The sequence below is a fragment of the Anopheles darlingi genome, chromosome 2, assembly GCF_943734745.1.
Source record: "Anopheles darlingi chromosome 2, idAnoDarlMG_H_01, whole genome shotgun sequence".
NCBI classification, from domain to species: Eukaryota; Metazoa; Arthropoda; class Insecta; order Diptera; family Culicidae; genus Anopheles; species Anopheles darlingi.
The window spans coordinates 12,041,308-12,053,760 of NC_064874.1; the positions used below are offsets into that span (position 1 = coordinate 12,041,308).

At 49.7% G+C, this 12,453-nt stretch overlaps 1 protein-coding gene across 1 annotated transcript in view; it reads left to right on the forward strand.

The window, feature by feature from the left end:
* The window catches only part of LOC125948474 (uncharacterized), a 43,552-nt gene that overhangs the window by 2,804 nt on the left and 28,295 nt on the right, over positions 1–12,453 (forward strand). Inside the window, exon 2 of the mRNA XM_049674590.1 lies at positions 478–866. The gene's annotated coding sequence lies outside the window, so the exon portion shown is untranslated. The remainder of the gene's footprint in view (positions 1–477; positions 867–12,453) is intronic.

The window sequence follows — 12,453 nt, forward strand, 5'->3', positions numbered from 1 at the left end:
AGGTGATCCGGGGGGCCGTTGCTGATGCACCCGTCAAGGGGTGATGGTGGCGGTGGTGGAGACGAATCCGATGACGCAGCCGATTGGCAGCGAAACGGCATCGACGACGTCAGCAATGATCAGTAAAAATCGATGAATTGATTATGAATTTTCGGGCAGATTGCGAGGCGATCTGGTTTTTTTTTGGGGGCGAGCCGGGAGTACCGCGGGGTACGGTTTAAGCGAACCGGAAGTAAGATGCTTCCAAAGAGGGCCCCAAGATGGAAGGGAGTGCAAACAGGATTTTTCGGGGACTCGAGGGGGGGAACGGGAGACCCAAACTGGGACACGCGGAACTCAAGGGATGATATCTCGTGCGGCGCGCTGCATGAGGTGAGAGTTTCTCCGATTTTTTTTGTTTTCTGATGTTCTCTCTCTCTCTCTCCCTCTCTCTCTCCCTCTCTCTCTCGCTCTCTGTTGATGGTGGTGATGATGCAGAAGTGTGAAGAGTCGTGCGGAAGATAAAGAAAGTTGTGAATTGGCGCACGAGAAGTGCGACAAGCAGTGGAAGTGAAGTGTTGGCCAAGCTCCCGGTTAAACCTTATACGTGCGTGTGTGCATTTGTGTGTGAGTGTGTGCGTTTGGTGGCCAGTTTGGTGGTCGCAGCAGCTGAAAGCGATTAGAGGAAGCGCGACAGAAACGGAACCACGCGGAAGTTGTGAAGTAAAGTGAAGTGAGAGCCGGAACTTGGCACCCCAAGTAGTCAAGCATCGGATACGGAGACGCAGACGCCGGCTAGCAGAGGGGATTGTCCCAATCAAATACAACGTCACCGAAGTAAAGTCTCCCGTCTGCTGAGGTCATCGGTAGCGATAGGTGCTCGAAAGGTAAGCGTGAGCGGGAAAGGTACTTAAACCGTGATCGAAAGTAACTGAACGTCACGACCTGATAGTCACTTTGTGGTTGTTCCGGAGAGGGTGACATCGTTTATCGCCCCCCACCAAACGAGGTTACTTTCTATTTGAACCTCCCACCCTCCGGGAATTGATGACCAGCACCGGGAATTGATCCGTTGTTGTGGGTGCGGCCAGCAGCGGGAACTCTTCCAGTTCACATTTTAATTATTCAACACCAACCCAGCCATCAAAGGGAATTTTCCGCTGCTCCTCCATTAGTTTTATGGCTCGCACATCATTATTCTGGTTCGCTTCGCTCGGATTAGATTGATTATTGATCGATCAAATTCTAATCAATTTTGCAATATGAACAGCGAACTGTACTACAAATCCATGTTTTGTTGATGCCAATGCTCGATGTGCAGCACCAGTTTTTTTTTTGCCAAATCAATTTCAATTATTTAGCCTCCAGCTTTTGATCTGAGCGTTTACTTCTCGTTGGTAACGTTGTACCGGATTTTGCGGCGTGGAATGCGACTGACAGTTATTGTTTTTCCAAAACGAAATTCGACGCACAATGGCGATGTCGATGACGATGACGATGATGATATGATGGCCATGGCAGGGAAGGAACCGCCAGCGAACGGTGCTGTCATAAGCATGACGAGTGACGATCCGCCCGATAACATTTCCACGTGGAACAATTCGTTAACCTTCTCGGCATGCTCGGCATGCTGTTTAAGGGCATCCTTTGGCTTATCCTTCGGTCCTCTCCTCGGTTCGCTGGCTGTGAAAGTGATTGTAACGGTCGATCTGGAAAAAATCGGATTGAGGTTTTGCCTTTCTGTGTACGGGAAAATTCGATTATCGAAGGATGCCCCGGTCACCAAGGGCACGGAATCCGAGCAAGAGAGAGAGAGAGAGAGGGAGAGTGGAAAAAGATTCACTTGATTGCCCTTGGTACAAACCGCCATCACGCACCACCCCGTGTATATCTGTTGTTTTCTCCAAAGGGATGTTATTATTTGTAAAGAAGCCGAGGAGCCGCTTTGTTTTTTTGGCGAACAGAAACCCAAACGAAGGAGCCAAGATGCCAGCGAGGAATTCGCTCGAGAAGTAGCACCCAGAATCATAAGATTCAATCTTCCTTCTTTGCAAAAGCACGGTCTCAAAAAAGCACGAGGCACGCGATAGAGGAAAATCTTCCCTCACCTTTTTGGCCCAAAAAACAATGAAGCCAAGGGGAACGTGCGGTGCGGCCAACAACAATCTCCCGAAAAACATCTCGCAAGATGCGAGTCCGCTCGCGGATAGGCGTCGTGTGCTGCCGCATTTTCCACTTTGATGCCACTCACCAGACACACACACACACAGACGCAGGGACCAAGAATCTTCGTTTCGAGCATCGCAGAGGTCATGAAGAAGTCGAGGTTCGAGAAGCGCCTTCTCGAGAAGGCGTGGAGAAGGCAAACAAATCCGAGCTTCAAAAGAAAGAAAGAGAGAGAGAGAGAGAGAGAGAGAGAGAGAGAAAGAGAGCGAAAGAGAGGCCCTTGGGATCGTGCGTGCGGACGTACTTGGCGTGCTTATCACATTCCATCGAGAATGGGGTTCTGGGGCCGAAGAAGAAAGCCTCTCGGATCGGGGTCGCAGATGCGTGTTATCGGACTGTGGATGCTATGCTTCTGCTATCGCGTAGCCAGTAACCATCCTGGGACCAATTTGGCCAGTGTAGAGAAGGGAACACACGGCGCGGCATGAGGCACGGTTCCACTAGAACTTCACGCCCTGGCTTTGTTCCGGTGCGGTGCGCTTCGCCGTAAAACCTGCAGCAATTTGAAGCAGACCGGGCATTCCATGCGGCTTCACTCCAGGGAGCCACTAGAGAGAGAATAAAGGAGCAGGCGCAGGACCAAGCGGCCAAGACTTTGTCCTTCAAGTGCCATCGATGCCTGCCGCCATTTAGACAACGTAAGAGCGCGAGAGACAGAGAGGGTTCCGGAAGAGTGGAATGGCTTCCGTTACTTCCGCCATTCTTTGTGCGAAACGTTCGCGAACAACTTTTGGTCTCTTCTCCCTGGTTTTGAACGGCACTTTATGGCGAACCGAAGCGCAGGGCATAAGGTCAATGGAGACCTATTTTCTGATTAAAACAAAAAAGTAAGCAAACTCTCAGTGGAACGAAAAAAGGGAAAAAAGGGAAGCCACCAGCAGGGGGGCTACTGCCTGCCGGAAAACTTTCGGCCAAGACGTTCTGCCGCCAAATATCGTCATCCCAGCTGGACTGGTAGCTGGCTTAAAATTTATGAAATTCACGAAATTAAAAGTGGCCTGCTTCGAGTGCCCGGCGTAGAACGTTCACCCACACACACACACACACACACACACACACACACACACACACACACACACACACACACACACACCGAGACACAGGGTGACACACGACATCGTGACAGTATCGCAGCAGGCGAGAAGTGTCACCGGAAAAGTTACCACGGTTCACTGGGTCCGGGGACACAAAAAAAAAAAGGCCAAAAAAGGAACTACTGCTGCCAGCTCCGAACAGCAATCGTAACGATTGCTGAAGGTCCTTTACAGCTCGTATCGCTACAGCGTTGGTCTCCGCTTTCGGTTACGCCTTTGTGTGAAGGCGGTCCCCGCGTGCCAATTAGGAGTTTACGCATATTGATGAGGCAGGTCCTGGCAGGGTCGTCGGTTGTTTTTTTTTTTTTTGGTAGAAGAGAGGACCTTTTTTCGCTTTCCGCTTCGGAGCGTTCCACGACACAACAGAAGAAGGTGCTTTCAAGCGCACCACTTGGTCGGGCGGTCACACGGTTTGTCCGCTTCCTTCAGGTCTAATGAAGCATAAATAACGAGCTAAAGCCAAGGAGTGAGTGTCGTACCGCCGGGGTCGGACTCATTGAAATTCTATTCGATTAGAGTGCGAGCGAGGTGAATTATGTTGGTTACGCCAAAAAGGACCAGAGGCGCAAATCAGATTGTGGGGGGGAATATACGGAAAAATAAAAAATAAAGCTGGAAAAGCTTTTTGTTGGGAGGAAAAACAGACGATACACTCGAAGCCTTTAAGCTAGAACGGTTGGTCTCGAGCTGAAGTTGGCTTCGATGCTTTCGCTGTGTGGTACTGTTTGTAATTATTGGAATCACTCAACGTGGTCGTAGCAAGTCCCTCCACCATTCGAGGGCATCCCAAGGCGAAAAGAATCGACCAGAATCCTGCAGTAGAACGAGAATCCTGAGTATAGTCCAGCCGTACGCACACGCTTACTCACACTCGTTCAGAACTCGTTAAATAGATTCTTAACAGAGTACCACCCTCCAGGGGGCCTGGTCTCACCGCTTCTCATCCATAAACACAAAAATGTACGCAACGCACCAGACAATCCAGCAGCCCCAGGAGGCACCAACCAAGCGACGACGACGACAACAACTTGGGTTATCAATTTTCCCGTATTCGTCGTTACATGCAGAATACATACCCATACCCATATATAGAGTGTTATCACTCAATGCTCCCCGAAGGGGCAATGCTTTCCGTTCCGTTCGTTCGTTCGCACGCCCGGCCCGGCCCGGCCCGGCACGTAACGCAATAACGTTTCGTGTAACTGGAGCTTTCCGTTCGTGACAGACCATCGGAGCAAAATGGTGGCGGGGGCCACCACGTTGAAGGCAGAATGCTGGGAAAAGAATCATCCGCAGATGATGGTTTATGGAGCGCGAGGAGCAGTACAGGCAGAGTGAGAGGACAGCGAGGGACACACACACAGGCACACACAAATGAAGGAGAATCCGGAAATCCTGTGTCACAAAAGATGGGGCCGGATTTTTATGAGGATGATAGAATGGAAGCCGGAGTAAATGGGAGAGACTACTACTACCGTTCGAAGCCGGCTTATCTTCAGCGGGCCAGCGGACCACCTAGCGGTGCAATCGTACGGAACGTGTTTGTCGCCGTCGGAGTCGAGACAAGACAAGAAACTGCTGCCTCATATCGTTGAGTGTATGACACCAGCAGCAGCACCAGCAGCAGCAGCAGCAGCAGTAGTAGTAGCAGACGTGTGGCCACGACCGAACGTCCGTATCCGAACCATATACGAGGTGTGGACCATGAATCGTGGTTTCCTTCTTGCTGAATTGATGATGCTCAAAATTGCATCTTACATCGTCGTCGAGCGGCGTCCATTTTTGGCCGGTTTCGGTCGGATCGGTTCCGTGAGGTAGGGCAAGAATCGTTGATCCTCATCATTCGAACGTAACGGTGGACCCCCCGGGGGTGAGTTAGGGACGTTTCCTGGATGCTGCGCACGTACTTTTGTGGCTCCGGATAGCCGTATCCCATATGTGACGAGTGATGAAGCGATTCTAACCGCCAGCACCATCGCGGCTGTCTACGATGTTTCCACGATTCTTGTTTTAAAGCTGACTAGACGAGGGACCCATCTTACGGGGTTTTGCCGGATTGCCCTTAGCCACAGCAGCGGAAAACAAGTCCATTTCGGCGTCCAACAAACCATCATCGAACGAGGATTTCAAGTGCCATGCGCTGCGCTATTCGATTCTCAACAAGAGAGCGTGCGAGTGAGGAAGAGCACATTTTGTGATAGTAATCGTTGTATTCCACCGATGGAAAGCTGCACCCTGTAAGGGTACCAACAACCACTACTAAGCTAGATCGATTACACTGCTGCTTCCAAATTGCGATGGCATCGTTTGCGGCACGGATGCGGCAAAAGTTTCCCAATAATGAGTTCATCAGCGAAGTGCTCCCATACCTTACGCTTCTCGTGTTCACATTCTTTTTCTGAAATATGTTTTTATTGTTCCACTTCCGAGAACGAGCAGTGCAGTAGCAGTAGAGGAAACGGAACAGGAAGGAGTGCACAGGACACGTCGTGCATCGGATGGCACACGCTCCGATCCAACTTCAACTTGTATCGGTGCACTTTCGCCCTTCTCTCTCTGTTTTTTTTTTCACTCTCTCTCTCTCTCTCTCTCTCTCTCTCTTCAAACGAACCCATTCCTGAATTCCAAACGTAAAGTTCATTCCATGTACCACCGGCCAGCTTCCAACGGTGCAAAACACATGTCCGGTGCAGAGAATGAGGTTTCCTGTTGCAGGACAGGAAGCTGCAGAATTGCACAGCCCGGCACAGCACAGCGCCGGCTCCAATATGGTCGACTTTTGTTGCATTGTAAGCTGTCTACTCCAAAGGCTTGTTGTGGCATGAGACCTGTCCACACTGCATCCGGCATTGCAGAGCTGCCGACTAGAAGCAGCAGCACTATAAGCTGCAAGCACTTTAACGTGCAGATCATTATGATGTCCTTTAATCTGCGGACGTGACGTGTTTACGTTACGTTACGTTACAGCAGACAGTTCATTCAAATATTGATTTTATCCCGACAGCTTCACAGGTCGCTTCTGTGGACTGGTTCGTTCGTTCGGAACAAAATCCTAAACTCGACATTCAGCACACCAATGGTTATGACCCGGTGCTGAGGGGCCGGCCCGGTCCTGTATTGCCAACTATATGTTGCCGAGCACAAATAATAATTCCCATGGTGTTGTATGTATCCTCCGGGCAGACGGAGCCACAACACAGGGGCCCAGCTGCTGTGCTGTCCATCGTTGGAATAACCAGCAAGATACAGAGGAAGAAGCCGAAGAGAAGCCTCCAACGGGAGGGGGGAATTGATAAAGTTTTATGTTTCATAAAAGCGCTTTCAATGGAAGCGCCAGTGGTCCGTTGTTCGGCGTGCATGGACACCGACAGTCGACTGACAATGTAACCGATCGGAGGGCCAGCCGGTCTGGACTGACTGGCACCCGGAGAGCCGGGGGGAGGGAACAAAAAATCTGCAATTTAGATCGCCACCAGACCACCAGCCTCGATCCGGTCCTCGGAATCCTATCACTCCGTCCGCACACGAATGGATGTCGGCATCAGGGCACCGGAATTGCCTCTGTGGATGAGAATTAATTAAGAAGAGAAAGATTGAACGACGACAGCGATAGCCCCGGGACAGTTCATCTCGGGCAACGCATCAACTGCGTGTTAGTGAAAGCCGTAATTAAATAGACCTCAACCGAAAGGGGGCCTACAGTGTCATTCGGTAGGCGCCATGAATACGGTGACGCCATACATTTAAACTGTTCCCCTTCCTGAGGGCCGGCCACTAGGCAGACGGCATGCAATTAGGTGAAAAGCTTTGGCTTCTGGTCTAATGAACTGTATTCAGACGACATCTGTGCCTGGAGTCCTGCTTGGTGGTGGTAGTGGTGATGTGTAGTTTGATTTCTTACAAACAAGAGAGTGCAAACTAGTATGTATGACCCCAGGATCCCTCATGTTCTTCGCCTTCAACAAGAACAGGAACGGGTCACCGCTTGGTGATAACAAGGAAGCCCTGGGCCTGGGACCACTCCGTAATCCTGCGAGCAAAGTTCCGTCATTTGCCAGCTTAAAGAGAGTTCCCGCGCCCGTTCCCAAGGGTGCTCGCTGGTCACGGAACACTGGCCAGGCCCTCGATCTGGCGAACCCTCGGCCTTGGGTTGATAATCAGATCCCAAGCGACATCCGACCAGGACCGGGGGGTTTACACGAAGACACGATGAAGTCCTTTAGGGAGCGAGCCCCGCTATGAATTATTCATGGCCCAAAAACCCATTGGCCACCATTTACCACCACCAGCAGCTCGGACAGCTCTCACTCTCTCTCTCTCTCTCTCTTTCGCTCTCTCTCCGTTGCCCGTTGGAAGCGTTCCCATTTGATTCGACGAAGGAAAGATCCCCGCACTCCGGTGACTCCGGTAATCGATTGCGAACCGGAATAACTTTACAAAAACGTTATTCTACGCACAGGATGGCAGAGACAGAAGATAAGCTCCCCATACACCGGGTCGCAGCGACGGATCTGCTGGCCGTTGGCTATAGTTCTGTGCTGAGCTGTCGTTCACCTTTTGTGAGGTTATGTGATGATCTCGCCGGAGGTGATGATAGTGCCGACGGAGAGGTTGACAGCATTCTCGTAGGATAATCATCGATGTAATCATGGTATGGTACACGGGACGTGCTGGAATTTGCTGGTTCCAAACGATTTCCCTCTCCTTCTCTCTCTCTCTCTGTTTGTTGTCCACAATGCAGGCAGCCGGTCTGAGGTGGAGTTGTTGATGAAAGCTTTCATGGTTTCATGGTCGGCTTCGTTATCGAATGATCATCACATTGGGTCAGAACAAAGCGTACGGCTAAATCAAAGGTTATGAGAAGCGTAGGTGCATGGATTTTCATAATAAGAAACGCTATCAGCCAGCATGTTATCTGTCATTTACGTGCGTGTTACAGATATTATACCGGTTGCTATAACTAGATTGAAAGCAATATTTTGTACAGATTTTCCCGGAACCAATTCCAATTATCGTGACAAACAAAGCCGAATCTCCGCAACACAGACAAACATATTTTTTGTGAGCCTTTTTTGGTGGGGATGGAGATTTGTTAACAAATGGAATGAGTGTTCCAGCGAATAGCACCATCATGTGAACCAATCGTGCACCAAGCGGGCATCTTCTTCTATATGCCAACCATATCGCAGCACCATATAAACCGCACGTATATTGCATTGCCGCAAGGTTGTAATCGCCATTGGTGTGGTTTGCATTGTTTCTTGTTCGCTGACCAACGCGCCCCGGGGATTGCATCCGAAATCGGGTCCGTGCGCAGAAACACAGTAATGCATTTTCTGCAACACTGGTACACACGCACACACGCACACGTAGTAAAAATGTAAATTTACTCAATTTGCATGTACGATGAGGATGCGCACCAGGATATAGGAGAAGGATAGAGCGCGGTCGACGCGGTTCCTCGCGTGGACTTTATTGCATGCCCCGAGGCACACCATTCGCCATTGTTTGTGTGTGTGTGTGAACGTTGCGTCATGATTTATTTTTCGAACGAAAAGTGTTTTGTGTTACACAAACTCTCGGACCAATTCCCGGTCTCAGTCGCCACGGCAAGCTATCGATGGCCTTCACGCGTAGTACTGTTTGGTAATGTTTATTTATCATCCGGTCTGCGGTCATGCGGATTTCCTTCATCCCTGCGGCCCCAGTCTACCTCCTCCTTATTGTGCAAACAGAGACGCAAAGGATGATGGTCTCGCGTGTGTGTGTTTTCGCCGAAAAGTTTATGAAAATTCATGAACACCACCATGTATGTAATCGATGCGCACCGATGTGGCAGACCGGAGGCCGCGGAAAGGGCGGGGAGGACGGAACTCGCTTCGCAGGCAAATGATGATGGAAATGATTTGAAAACTTCCATAATTCATGCTTTTTGATTTTTATTTCATAATTTATCACCGCCATCCCCATGGCGACCATTTGTTCGTGCGTGTGTGTGTGTGTGTGTGTGTGTGTGTGTGTGTGTGTGTGTGTGTGTGTGTGTGTGTTTGGGGCGCACACGCTTTTTGTTCGCTCCAGGCCCCGGACCCGGACCCCGGTCGGCGTATAAAGTGGCGATAATGGCAGAATCAAATTAGAGGCCGCACCAAGAGCAGAGCACAGGTCGTAAAGACATAAATCAGTGCCGGGCTCATTGACGGGCCCCGCCGCTAGATGCGCTGGCCATGGCACGGAAAACCGTGAAATCGTGGCAAGCTAAGCATCCCGTACCATCGGTAACGATGGCGACGGTCGGGCCGGGCCGGGCACTTAATAAGGATCTTATGTCGCAAGGACCGTGCTCGTCGTCGCTGTCGTCGTCGTCGTCGTTGGCTTTACTCAATTTTCCGGTCATAATTGGTTTAGAAGCATTCCGACTCTTAATTCGTAGCTAGGAGTGGTCCCTTACCAGGAAATCTGTATTTTGCGTTTCAAGATGGATTCCCGGGATGGGCCCGAGAGAAACGTCGATTTCGCTCGTCAAATACATTGAAACGCCTCCACGGTTCTTAGTTTCTTAGAGAGTCACAGATGATGCAAAGGACGAGTGGTACGCTCTGCCTCGTGTCGTCGTTCTTGATAACAGCGGCTGAAGAGCGAACGATGCTTACTCCAAGCACCCATTAGGCGGTTTTCACATGTTTGTTCTTGGAACGATTTCGAAAATAGATTGAACCTTTGCAGGAAAGCAATTTGAAGTAATCTCTCAATCGAAAGCTCCTCACGTCTGCTGACTCTTTCAAATAAATCCTTTCAAATACCCGGAACACTCCTAATTCATAAAGGAAAACAAATTGAAAATTTTGCTGAGGATAAACTAACCAGATTGTGTGCGTTTACGGCACTCTCGCTTGATAGTATTCGGTTGGCGCACCTTCACCGGAGATACTCTCCGATTCCATTTCTCTTTCATTTGTCACTCGAAGACCACTCCGGAGAAGCATCCGCTTTTGAAATGGACGCATCCGAGTGGGTAGGAAAGCTCTCCGCCCTTCCGGACGACGGTGCGAGATGAAAGAAACCGTCGTAAACCAGTCAGTTCAAGTAGTGGTTGCTTCTCCTTAGAGCTGAAGACCCCCGGACAGGGCACGGAACACCGGGGTGACGGGTGGTGGTGTGGTCCACTCCAGAATTTAATGCAAAGCAGGATGAATAGAGGACTGTCGTGACAGTGTCGGATTGCATATTGTCGTTTGACTAGAATAAAGCCACGCTGCTTACAGTGATGGACGTAAGGATGAACATGGCGCACGGACAAGATGCTTAGTTTCTGAAAGCTTTTCCATTAAACTCCATCCCGGTTTGTACAGTGCCGTATGGGGAGTAAATGAAAATGAATTTCCTCATTCCAACCACTTGTGGTATGGTTCGGTTCATCAAACATTCGGTTCAGTTCAGTTCACAGGACACAGGCGCTGAGGTCATGGGGAAGGTCAATTGCTTTCAAGCATACAGCACCTGAGCATCAGCTCGTCTGCATGTAAATATGGGAAAATTAGATAAAACCCTATGTTTACCTTACCGGCGAGAGCATAAATCCGGTCCGGGAAAGTGTTAGAGGGCCATAATTTAGAGCGGCACACCAGGCAACGGTCTGAATGGCGTGTGACATTGGGGCTGCTGTTCGCTTGTGTGATGTGTAGGACATGGCTTATCCAACACACACACACACACACGCACTCTCGGTTAGCCAGGATGGAGTCAACGATGTGGCAGAGCGGATATCTTACGCCTTCACTTGTCCTCTGGTACGATGCTTAAGGATACGGATGGCATCTTTTCTCTCTTTCTCTCTCTCTCTCGTTCGCTTTTCTTGTAACTACTTTACATGCGACGTTCCCTCACTTTTCACCTTAATCGCACAGTTGACCTCTGGAGTCAGAGCAACAGTAGCAGACACAAGGCAAACCCGTGACCTGAACCTGGATCCCGGCTGATGATGGCTGTCTGGAAGAGTTATCCTCCGGTTGAAATGATTTATCAACAACGCAACACCAACCACTCTTGGGAGCGAGGCCCCAAGGTGTAATGTTGCATCGTCTCTGCCACGTTCTCCGGGCAGGTTGGCTAATGCACATCAAACGCCAGAATCCAGAAGAACAAGAAGAAGCGTGGGAACACATTTAAGTGGATGAAACTTAATTACGCTCGTTGGCTCCTCATTGCCACAGCAATGGCTGGAGGCTGCTTCGATTGACATGTGAGCTGGTTTTTCGCCAATTCGCCACGCTAAGTCCACTTACTCATGCATCGACTTGAGTTGCAGGAAAAGCTAGGACACACAAAAAATGGAAAAAACGGTAAAAGCAATCTCCGGGCCGGTGCGCTGACGTTAGCATGAAGGTTACACGAGTTGCAGAATTGCAACATTTGCTCGTCGGTTTTCTGAAGAACTCATGAGTTGAGTACGATTCCGATTTCCGGACCAGTCAAGTGCCTGTACGGGAAGGCATCAGTGAATGTATTCATGGAATTTGAACTCGAGAGTTCCTGCAGCGTGAATGCAGGAGTTGATGAAGCTGTAAAAGCAGCTGCACTTTACAGAATGTTGGATCCATGATCCATCGTTTAACTAAACTAAACATTGCTTCGGAAGCACCTCACGGGGTGCACACGAAACATGATAAAGCGGGGTATTTCCGAGAATTCTTGGCAGTGAGCTTCCACTTCCGGGGCTTCCATAACGCATCGCATATTGCCTGGTGAGCCGGAAAAGTTTACAGGGTCTTTTGTGATTCCACTGTGTTCGGTTCAATGAGTGGAAACAAGATAAACAAAACTGATATAAAGCTTTACCCGCGACTCAGTCTGGTAGAAAAATGTTCCAGCCAATCCTTGAATTTTTGTTTCGGATAGATTTACTCAATGGGATAGCGGCGAAGCTCACAAAACGATGCGACGAACACACGAACCAGGTTTACGAGGTGACAAAGAATTAGCTTTTATTGGCGCGGTCGCGGTCGACATATGGGCCGTTAATGCTTACGACGCCGTCTGCGACGTTGTCCCGTAATTGGTGTTTGTCTTGGCAGACGCGCACCATCCGCGACCAACGCTTATGACTTCTTCTTTCGCATTCTCCTCGAATATATCGATAATTGAGGTTAATGTGTGT